We start from the raw sequence: 12,334 nt of genomic DNA, 5'->3' as shown, positions 1-12,334 counted from the left end.
TTGTTTATTCCTGAGTAATGTGAGGGATGAGATAGACTGATTCAAAGTAACATAGATGGTTGTATTTTTCATTACATATGTATGTATAATTTCATGTTAAGGAAAAGTTCCTTCAGATGTTTATCATGCATTTATTTTTATGAATTATAAATGAGTGCTCTCCAAAGTATACAGTTTACTGAAACTATTACAATTTTGTGTATATGTATACAGTTTCTGTGACCCGCACAATCTTCTCGCCAGCAGGAACGCACGTGGACACCAGGATCCTTCTGCAGCAAACGTTTATTGCGATGTGAAGAGGAGGACCCCGGGCCCCGAAAAGGCACTGCTTATATACCCCTGGAGCGGCGTGTTCATATCTGATTGGCTGCTTGCTCAGGAACACATTTTTATGCCCCGGGATGGGCCATGACTTGGTGCGCTTTCACCACTAGCACATGCGCAGTCCACTTGTTACTAGCGGGAGCGCCGGATGCCAGCGCCATCTTGTAATGGCGAGTGCCGTCTTCACTCACCGCGGCTCTCTGCATCTCCCCCTTTTTGTTTTATTAAGATGGAACTGCCCTTGGCCTATCTAGTGCTGTACCAATCATGACTCAAACTCAAGCCCGATCAAGCAAATTCCATCTTGGGGGAATAAGCGATCAAGGACTGATAGTTTAAGACAGTCTCCCTTACCCTACCAGGTGCAATGGAAACAAGTCCTCTGGGTGCAAGGGCTAGGGGAAACAGAGAGAGATGTAAAAACCCGTCCCTGTGCAATGGAGCCATCTCCCAGGGGTGCAAGGGCTGTTTGCCTCAAATTTAGATACCACAGCTACACAGACAAGGACCAGCCAGGTCAAGACTCCTCACCAACCCAGTGCAATGGGCAAATCCCTTGGGGTGCAACGGCTGAGGAATCTGTCAAAGACTATTTCTTTAACATGGATAACCAAATTTCAGGAGATGAACCTTGTTCTAGGGCTGCAAGTGCTTGGGTAATAACGACATTGTCACGTTTTTGTTGAGCTCTGAGTTTGCAGACCAACCATAGCATAAACACTAATCCACAACATAGGGCTGCACCAAACAGGCCTACTCCCACACACTCTTAAAAGAAAGAGAAAGATGAAGAGATCCAGGAGGAGAGTCCCTCAGTCAGGGACAGATCCAGGCACATCGAGTTGATGGCCACCATAGCCGCTCTCAATTTTTTTAGTGTCTCATCGAAGTTTTCTGACCAATTTCCTGCAAAATATTGAGGCAATTTTCTGGACAGATTAGCTGCATTATGTCTGACCAGTATGGGTTTTGGAAAGGCAGATAATATGGCCCATCGTTGTTCCCTCGATATACTAGGAACCTGTATCCCTTGGATCAGCACGAGGGCTGTAATCAGAGTTTGGAGGGTCTGCCTGGGTGTCATCTTCTAATATCGCGAGTTGTCTCGTCAGTTGCTCTGGTAGCCAAAATGGGTTGTCTTCTTCCTGTGGAAAAACACAAACTGCTCCCCTGGATCTTATTAAAATAGGATCTGGGCCTTTCCATTGTCCGGTCAAGACATCCTTCCATTTGACCATCTCTTTTGGCCTGTCATGCTCTAAACAGTGACGGTGGTCAGCTGCCCTGTGGCCTTGACTGTCCAGATTTAAAAACTTAAGGGTAAAAAGTGCTATAGAAACGGTGACTCGTGGCACTGAGGGTAGAGCCTCCTTGACTCCCCCTTTTTGTTTTATTAGATAAGACTTAAGAGTGCGATGAGCCCGTTCTATAATGCCTTGTCTTTGAGGGTTATAAGGGAGACCCGTCAGATGGGTCACCTCCATTTGGCGACAAAATTGTCCAAACTTTTGAGAAGTGTAAGCTGGTCCATTATCAGTCTTGAGAATTTTAGGCTTCCCCCAGGCACTCCATGCCTCAAGTCAATGTTGGATAACATGGGCTGCCTTTTCTCCGGCCAATGGAGAAGCAAATATAATTCTGCAACAAGTATCAATGGAAACATGTAAATATTGCAATTTGCAAAAGGATGGGATGTGAGTAACATCCATTTGCCAAATCTGTAGTGGCTGAATTCCTCATGGATTAATTCCTACATGAGGCACTGGTAAAAATTGACAGCAATTTTGACATTGAGTCACTGTATCCCTAGCCTCTTTTCTAGTTATGTCAAATCGACGCCATAACGTCTCAGCCGTCACATGAAATTTTTTATGAAAGTCTTTGGCCAAATCCAACTTTGGGGACAGGGCAATAGCAACCAACTTTGTGGCTCGATCTGCTAGGTCATTCCCATGAGACATTGGACCTGGTAGATCTGAGTGAGCCCTAATATGTGTAATAAAAACAGGGAATCTCCTATTAATTGAAGCAAATTGAATCTTTTGAAAACCTTCCACAAGTCTACTAGATGGTCTAAATAGCCCAGGCACTTCTAAGACTTTAACTGCATTTACTACATAAAAGGAATCTGAAACAATATTCAAAGGGCCTGGAAAGATTTCAAGAACCTCTAATACTACCAAGCATTCCACAACTTGAGGTGAGGTCTCATGGTATTGTTTGGTCGTGACTTTATTATCAACTACATAGGCACCCACACCTGTTTTTGACCCATCTGTGTAAACAACCACTCCATCCGGGAGCGGCTTCTGAGATATGATATGTGGAAATACAATAGCTTGAGTTAAGGCAAATTGTAGAATGGGATATTTAGGATAGTGATTATCTATTTGACCATTAAAGGAGGTGACCAACACGGCCCAAACATCAGAGGTAGCAGTTAATATTTGAACCTGATGTGCAGTATATGGCACTATTAAAACCTTAGGTTCTCTTCCAAAATGAGTAATAGCTGCTTTTAATCCCCGAAGGGCAAGCTGAGCAACTGCATCTGGATACCATTCAATAATCTTTGCAGGGGATGCATTGGGATGGATTCATAATAAGGGCCCGTCCTGCCATAACACAGCAGTTGGTAAATGTCTGGTTTTAAAGACACATAAATTAAAAGTTTTAGTCTCATCAATGCGTTTTAGCTGGGCCTCCTGCAAAGCATCCTCTACCATTTGCGGGGCACGGCTTGCAGCAGGTGTTAGTGCCCTTGGCGAGGAAATGTGAGAATCTCCTTCCAAGATCTCAAACAAAGGTTTCAATTCAGCAGAGGGAATCTTAAAAAATGGTCTTAACCAATTTATATCACCTAATAACTTTTGAAAGTCATTTAAGGTATGTAAATGATCTCTGCAAATTTCTAATTTTTGAGGAACTATTTTCTCAGGGTAAATAACTGTTCCTAAAAAGGAACCAATTTCTGAAATTTGAACCTTCTCTGTGGCAATATGCAGACCCCGCTGTCCTAATGTAGCAATTAATAAAGGGTACGAGTTCTGCAAAATGGTCAATTCTTTATGGCATATAAGAATATCACCCATAAAATGAATCAAAAGCAGGGAAGGAAATTGTTTCCTAACGGGTTCAAGGGCCATTTGTACATACAGTGGACACATAGTAGGACTATTGGCCATGCCTTGAGGCAAAACTTTCCAATGATATCTCTTGTCTGGTTCAAGGTGATAAACAGCAGGTAAGGTGAATGCAAATCTTTGCCTATCTTGCGGATGTAGGGGAATGGAGAAAAAACAATCTTTAATGTCTATAATTATTATCCTCCACTGCTTAGGTAAAGCAGAGAGCAGAGGTAGGCCTCGTTGCACTGAGCCAAACAGCCGCATCTGTGCATTAATGGCCCTTAGATCATGGAGAAGTCTCCATTTTCCTGATTTCTTTTTTATAACAAAAATAGGGGTATTCCAAGGGGAAGTAGAAGGCTCTAAATGACCAAGCTGTGCTTGTTCTTCAATCATCCTTGTTGCAGCTTCTAATTTCTCAGAGGATAGGGGCTTCTGTAAGCCAGGGTATGGGCATAGAGCCCTCAATGGCAACTAGGGAAAACCCAGACCTTGTCTTCCTGTATTACTTTCTTGTGAAATTGGGTTTAACCTTCCTTGTTCTTTTCTGCCAAGGTCTTTTCCTTCCTTACATCCCATCCTTTTCATAATATCATAATTTCATAATATCAATAGCTTGTTGAGAGTACTCATTAGTTAATGTCAGTCCCAAGTCTTGGAAAATGTCTCTTCCCCAGAGGTTAGCAGGGAGAGGAAGCACATAAGGTATAAAGTTTCCTGTCTGACCCTCTGGTGTCTGCCAAGTCAAGGAGCATGAACTGACTGCAGGGCTGGCCTCATATCCCAACCCTTGTAAGGAGTGGGATGATTGTGTAACAGGCCATGCCTTAGGCCACCAGTTCGAGGAAATAATACTTTTATCAGCTCCTGTGTCTAAAATCCCTGTAAAACTCTTCCCTTCTATTGTTAACTGTAAAGTAGGTCTAGTTTTGAGATCCACTACCAAATGAGCAAAGTCAGTTCCTGAAAAACCAAGCCCATTGGCGCCTCTAGGTACCCCGGTGGATGGGAAACAATTATGCAAACTTGGAAGAATAACCAATTGAGCAATCCTATCTCCAGGGGAGATAGAAAATATGCCTTGTGGACAAGAACAGAGAACTTGAAGTTCCCCGGTATAGTCTTGGTCTATCACACCAGGATGAACCACAAGCCCCTTCAAGGTAAGAGAGGAGCGAACTAAAATAAGGCCGACACTTCCCTCAGGCAGAGGACCTTTAAAATCAACTGGGTGAGGTTGCACGCCCTCATGTGGCATTAGTAAGAATTGGGAGGTGGAATGGAGGTCCAACCCTGTGGAGCCTCTTGTAGCTCTGCAGCTAGAGGTGTCCCCCGGTTGCAGCCTTGTGTCCCATATTTTTTGGAGGCCCTGAGACCTGGGGCCCTGATACTCATTTTTTGGAGTGTCTTCATCTCTTCCTGCTGGGGAGGGATCATGCTGAATAATCTTTCCTTGAATGTCCCTAACCGAGCGACATTCATTGGCCCAATGATATCCCTTCCTGCATTTAGTGCATAGTCCAGGGGTTCTCCTTTGCATGGGAGTACGACATTCTTGTTTCAAATGACCCGGTTTGCCACAGTTATAGCATACCTTATGGCCGCCAGGACTTGAGCAGTTCTGGCTTTGCAAAATAGCTGCTGCAAGGCCAGCATTGGTCAGTGGGCCTCCAAGTCCTCGGCAGACCTTTATCCAATCTGTCAGCCTTTTGCTTCTTCTAGGGGTAATTACTGCCTTGCATTCTGGCGAGGCATTTTCATACACCAGTTGTTCTATCAGTGGTTTAACTCTCTCTGGGTCTCCAAAAATTCTGCCTGCTGCTTCTGTCATTCTAGCCACAAAGTCTGAGAATGACTCCTGGGGGGCTTGCAATATTTTCATTAAATTTCCCCCAGCCTCCCCCTTCTTAGAGAGGGCTTTACATGCTTTAATAGCAGCAGCAGAGATCTGGCCGTATGCTCCCCAATCATAGTTTGTCTGGTCAGCAACATACTGTCCTTGCCCTGTTAATAATTCGAAAGTCCACTGTCTCTGGTTGCCTTCCGCATTCGCATTGGCCCTTGCCTGTGCTTGAGAAGCATCATGCCATAAAGCTTTCCATTCCATATACTGTCCCATATTAGGGAGAGCAGCTTTTACTGTATTCTGCCAATCACTCGGAGTCATTGCCATAGTGGCAAAACTCTCAAGCTGCATAACTGTAAAATTAGCATCAACTCCATATTTGTTAACCGATTCAGCAAGTTCTTTGATAGGGGCATACTCTACAGGTGTGTGGACATGGCCTCCCCCTGCGTCCTCAAATACCGGAAAGGCTTGTAACATCCTTCTTTTCTCTTCCTTTGAAAGGAAGGAGTCTGAGCAGCACTTGTCCACATAAGGTGGAAGTACGCTGGGAACAATAGGTTGGGAGGGCACGACAGGCCGAGAGGCCATGTGGTTTCTATCTCCCGTTTTCCTTTGCCTTCGATTTCGTGGCGGCGGCTGCTCATCTGGATGGTATCTTTCCTCCTCATAGTGGGCTGTCTCTTCGTCTAAGTCCTCCCCCTCAGAGGAAGTTCGCTCCTCCGACTCAGAGCCATCAAGCCCCAAGGCCTCCAGTTCTTTTATCGAATAAAGAGGTTTCTTTTCCGGGGCCTTTTCTCCTTTCTTATGTTCCTCTCCCAGGGCGTCCTTTCCCTTATCTTTCGCTTCCGCGGACTGTGCGTCCTTGAAAGGGACTTTTTTCTTAGGCGTGCCTTTTCGTTTTTCTTTGTGAGCTCCCAACTGTTTATCCCACTCTGTTTCTGACATGCCGTCTTACAACCCCTCTAGCACTCCCTGGCCCGCCGCTACAGTCGAGCGGAATTTCTCATCCTGCAAAACCAAAAGGAAGAGAACGAGTGCTGCTAGCACAATAGCAAGAGCTTCTAGAGTTCCTGCCAACTGGGGAGGGAGACTAGATAGATCAAGGCCAAACATGCCTCTCAGAGCTTACCTTTGTCCTGCAGTTCTGAATCCTCTCCGTGAGCGGAGGGTCTCCTCGGCGCCAGTGATGGTGAGTTTCCCGGGTTTCAGCACCAGCTGTGATCCGCGCAATTGTCTCGCCAGCAAGAATGCACGCGGACACCAGGATCTTTCTGCAGCAAACGTTTATTGCGATGAGAAGAGGAATACCCTGGGCCCGAAAAGGCACTGCTTATATACCCCTGGCGAGGCATGTTCATATCTGATTGGCTGCTTGCTCAGGAATGCATTTTACGCCCCGGGATGGGCCGTGACTTGGCGAGCTTTCACCACTAGCACATGTGCAGTCCACTTGTTACTAGCAGGAGCGCTGGATGCCATCGCCATCTTGTAATGGCGAGTGCCGTCTCCGCTCACCGCGGCTCTCTGCAAGTTTCATCTATGAATAAATGTCATAGTGTAACACTGGCTCAAACATGTCCTAAATTTGCCACTATCTTAGAGTCTTTCTCTTCTCTATATTTTAGAGGATAAGAGATGTATGTTCTTGCTTTCACACAACCTCTCATATTACAATGCAAGATAAATGGATCTGTACTTCACAATATGTTTAGAATAATCAAAATATTCATATGTATTCACCAGTAAATGTTTTCAAACCACACACACCAAAATAGTTAATGATCACTACTCAAAAAAAAAAACAGAAATAAAAGGTTAAGTGCATGCTGGAAGGATCCATATTTATGAAGTGAACTGTAAAGAATTAGCATTTGTACTCATATGATAGCCACTCAGAAGGCTCTCGGCCTAAGCATTCCTATTTGATTCCATTTCTGTGTGGATCTGGCACTTGACATAATGGCCCCAGGCAAGTTGCCATAATGATCTGAACATATGGTATTTGAAGAGTGACAACACTGGCAAAGGAGTAGTATTCACATGGGCCAGAAAAGAAATGAGCAAATGCACATCCAAAGAAGTAGCTACCAGTGCAAAAGTAGTGTCAATGAGTTTCTGTATTCTGTAAAACTTACCCTTCTGGCATTTCTTCTTCATAAACTTCTGCTTTTTCTAGTTTACTTTTAAACAGATCTTTTGTTTTTAAAACAGGATGAGAGTGTTGCCCATGGGAATTATCTGACATACTATAATTTTAGAAACTGATCTGCTGAGATATAAAGGAAGACTTTTTAAAGTGTCCATGAGCTATTTACACACAGTGAACACAGTGGAGACAAACAAGTAATAAATGTCTGATGCTACAAAAGTAAATTGTTGCTGTTAATAGTGAGACAAAATTTAATAATTTTGTGAAAAAAATTTTTAAATATTTTTATTTTCATTTAGTTAAACCACCTATAATATTTTAAATGTTTAAAAAAAAACTCATGTGGATACACAGGAATCAAAGGAAATGTTAAATGGGATAATGTAAGCCTGGTATAACTAAAAATAAATGTAGACAGATACTGCTTTGTTATATATAGAAGAAATGTTCCAATTCAAGATCTTGCTTTTTCTCTTAATCTTTCACTCTTGACAATTTCATGTACCTTATAATGTGTTTATCATATCAATATACTACTACCTTCTCTAACTTCCCCCAGTCACCCTGTCTCATCTCACTTACAAATTCATGCTTCTTTTTCTGTTTATTCAATATATTCTACTCATAGTTTCATGTCAAGTACCAGCCTCTTGGAAAAGAGAGGTTCTGAAAGAAGAGGTGTCAGAGAGCAGAAAAAAAAAAAAAAAAAAAAAAAACAATGACTAGTCAAATCATGGGTCCAAGCTGATGATCTGTGTTCTGCTTTCTATTCTAAGAGTTTTTGTTTATGTCCTGCTTGTTTGTGTCTTTTCTCCAAGCAGTTTTCTTTTTTTTTTTTTGTCCTAAAAATGATTTCTCTGAATAGCTCAACTCCTATAGTCCAGTCTTCTTTTTTACATATCAATCCAATCATTTACTCCTGGTTTCCTTTTGATTATCTTATGAATCATCATCCCATGACTCCAGAGACAGCAAGCATACATTTTTTTTCTTAACATTATGAAAGAAATTAGAAATTTGTGTGCCTCTGTTAAGAACCGACAATAAACTAGCGGGATGGGACCCTGCCCTAAAATTACCATTTCTACCACACATAGGCATAAACCTGCTCTTTCGTAGGCTTACCTTGATCTCATGAATCTGCTTGCCTTTATGTCTTTCTGTCAAGCTGGCTCATAGTGTAGCTTCCTTTATTCTTTTAGATTTGTGAAGTCCTCATAATTCATATTGCATCCATATATTTTACATAGTTTAGAAATATATAATTTAAGCTCTTTCCTGTGGGAAAAACACACATGGGGCAGCCCCTGGCCTGCGCGGGACCCAGCGGAGGTGGCCAATGGGGGCAGATGGTGGTGGAATCCCTAGGCTTTCCCAGGGGCAGGTCTCAGGCAGGTCCCACATACTAGAGAAAGTCTGAAGTTTCAAAAGCTGGAACCTTGTTGGTGGCAGGCCACAGAATACATGTGGACTGGGTTTCCAAAGAGAAGTTTATTGTTCATGGCATTGGATCTGGATGTGAGTGCACCCCCCAAATGCCAGGAGGAGCTCTCTTATATAGGGAGTGGGAAAGAGTAGGGACTGGGAAGGGATAACTTAATTAGCTATGCCCCCCACACCTTTAGATAACTCATTAATATGTAAATCTCTCAAGGCAGAGTCCTGTTAGTCACACCCTCTACCTGTGTCTTATGTGACTAATGGTGCAGGTTAATTGGAGATTCGACTGTGTGTCAGGGCCCTGAGTTCTGCAGGCGTAGCTGAAGACCTGCAGTTTCGGGGGTCCAGGCCCATGCCAACCCAAGAACCAAGATACCCTTCCATGGCCCGACACTTTCCTATTATAGCCTTAAAGGCTATCCTGAAGGTTCCAGCATTTACCATTTTGCAGAGACATAACCACACCCTCTACTCCTGGATTCTTGCTGTTTCTAATTCTTATGGAGTCATTTACATTACAGGGAAGAAACTCCTCTGAAGAATGTGAAATATGTACATTATTAAACAAACAAGCCTTATGCCCAAAGCAGTCATTAACACTCATGGAGGCTCACACCAGGGCCTTGTCTCAGGCAGGAACTGGGTCCGTCTATCCCCTCCAAGGCCACACCAGGATCAACAATTTCTCTTCAGGAAAGTTTAGCTGGGTGTTCTCTACTTTCCTCCAAACCCACTCTAGGCTCATTCTTGCTCTCTCTTTATTCAACAGCAAACCAGCAAACAAAAAGTTAATGAACGATGAAAAAAGAAGAAAGAAAGAAAGAAAGAAAGAAAGAAAGAAAGAAAGAAAGAAAGAAAGAAAGGAAGAAAGGAAGGAGAGAGGGAGGGAGGGAGGAAGGAAGGAAGGAAAGGAAAGGAAGGAAGGAAGGAAGGAAGGAAGGAAGGAAGGAAGGAAGGAAGAGAAAGAAAGAAAGAAGTTAAAGTATTTACCAGCATGGTCACCCAAATGTTTGCTGAGCAATAAGGACACCAACAAATTTCTAACTACATGGGAAAAATCCCAGAAGACTTCAAATCTACACAAAGAACTACAGATAACTGAATAAATTTGGGAGCAGGAGGTATCATCTTTCCCAGGGGAGAGCACATTAATTGGTTATCTTACTGATGCCATACCATGTTCTAGCTCTCTACCAGAAGTGGCTGGAATATTACCAGAAGGATGCTCAGTGGAGACAGAATGACATTTGGTACAAAGGTCCGCAGGCTCTGTCTTCCTTTAGTTTACTGGAAGTGCAAACAGCAGAATGCTGTAGTTCCTGGTCTTCTCTGTGGGTACCCTGGAGCCACTGGTATATCACTGGGTCTCAGGAATGGGAGTTCATGGTCTACCTTTCCACTACTGGATTACATGGGCCAGGCAGTGACACTAGGCAGAGCCCATTACAAGTAGAAAGGTCTGATAGAGAGTGAGGGTTGAGGGACTGGAGGGGAGAAAGCATTCCTCCGGAGTCTTAGGCACTGTTCTTTAGTCAAAGGACTTCACAGAAGTGATCCTTAATGAAGCAATTCTCTGAGATCATCCTTGCTTATTCATACTGGGTTATTTGATGTTAGATGCAAATGCATACACTTTTTGTGGGGTGAATCAGGCATTAAATGCCATTTGCTGGAAAGAATAACCACGAAGGGAAGCTCATTGGCTGAAGACTCAGGGCTGTCTAAGATACCTCGTTAGCATAGAGAAGAACTCCAGGTGTTATGCTACCTGACTCAATGCCCATGGTAGTCAGTGGAGTATTGTGGTTGTGTTTTCAAGAGAAGGTACACAGACAGATAGGGATAGGTTCTACTCCTAGCGGTCTCAGATCTCTGAGACTGCTGGGATCTGAGTTCACTCAAACTTGCCAGTTCTTATACCTGCCTGATAACATGGCTCAACATTCCCTACACTGCCACACGGTCAGCCTTGAGGATATGGTATCAACAGCTGTATTTAAGAATATAGATGTGTATACAAAGACATATATACATACAAAAATAAACAATGAAAGATGGCTAATATCCATCTGCAATTCTGGCTTTAGTCAATCTGATACAATCTTCTGGCATTCTCAGGTACTAGACATTTGTGTTCTACATATACATTCATGCAGTCATGTACTCACATAAAGGAATAAATGTAATAATTGTGGAAAGATATTAGTCTTAGAACTTTACCTAGAAGATTGATAATAGTCCATAACGTGATTTGTTACTATCATTTTTATCATCGTTTGCAATCAAATCATTACAATGGTAAATACATAAAGTGTCTAACACATTTAAATCACTGAAGGACATCAATTATTTCCAGTAGTATACAGTGTTTTTGAACATGCAGGTGACATCAACCTGTTGCTGTGTACATTCTACTTTTATCTATAATTCCACCTTATTTTCTAAGGTTATGCTATTTATTTAGTCCTATTGGATGTGCTTATAGGAATATTATTAGTAGCTCAACTCTTGATCCTGATATTGCTAATAGTAGTTAAAAGAATACACATGAATGAAATCTATTGATTGTTACCTAATTACCCTCACAATACTCTGCCGTGTCTTAGTTCTTATATTGTATGCACTCACAGGACTTATTTCAGAACATATGCATAACAATTCCTATTAACGTAAAGGTTAATAAAACTTGAATGTTTATTATTGGAAGATAATTAAGAGGTGTTGGGAGCCGACACCTAGCCAAAAGTGGCTATCATCTTTACAGCCATCTAGAGCCATATACCCTGACAAGAGACTTGTTTTCAACAGCCCACAAAAGCTGAGCACACTCTGATAAACGTCTTTTCTCACATATCTTGTTTTGCTGTTTAGTGCCGCCAGCTGCAAGGTGCACGTGGTCTCCACACTGCTAGCTACGTGCACGTGATATCCATGCTGCAAGACAGATGACATAGTGCCTTCAGCTGAGCTTGTCCATGAGGGCAAGGAACATGGTAATGGGTATAAATACCCAGGATTTCCTTCCAATAAAGAGACCTGAAGAGACTTGATCAGACTCCCTGTCTTGTCTCCATTCTTCGTGTCTCCGTCCCCACTCTCTCTCTTGCTAGGCCCTGACCCGCAGACCGGAGCAGCACAATGGGCTGTTACAAAGTGGCCCCCCCGAACGTGAGACAGCTCGGGTGGCTACAAAATGGCACCTCTATCTTGGAGCTCCAGTAAGCGGAACACAGTGAAGGACACAGCAGAAATTGGAAGCGTGCATCCTCACTCCTGCGCTGGAGACCCTGCTGACTGATCCGAACAGGTTGCTACAAAGAGGTATTTAAAAATAGAGCATTTAAGAGGGAGTATGCAAATAGAACAACTGCATCAAAGTAGCTTTGCATAGAATGTTTGGGGTTGGGATGGGAATAATTGCAGAATGGGTAGTGATGATGT

Source organism: Grammomys surdaster, unplaced genomic scaffold, assembly GCF_004785775.1.
Source record: "Grammomys surdaster isolate TR1022 unplaced genomic scaffold, NIH_TR_1.0 125973, whole genome shotgun sequence".
Lineage (NCBI taxonomy): Eukaryota > Metazoa > Chordata > Mammalia > Rodentia > Muridae > Grammomys > Grammomys surdaster.
Note: the sequence above shows the minus strand (reverse complement) of the source record.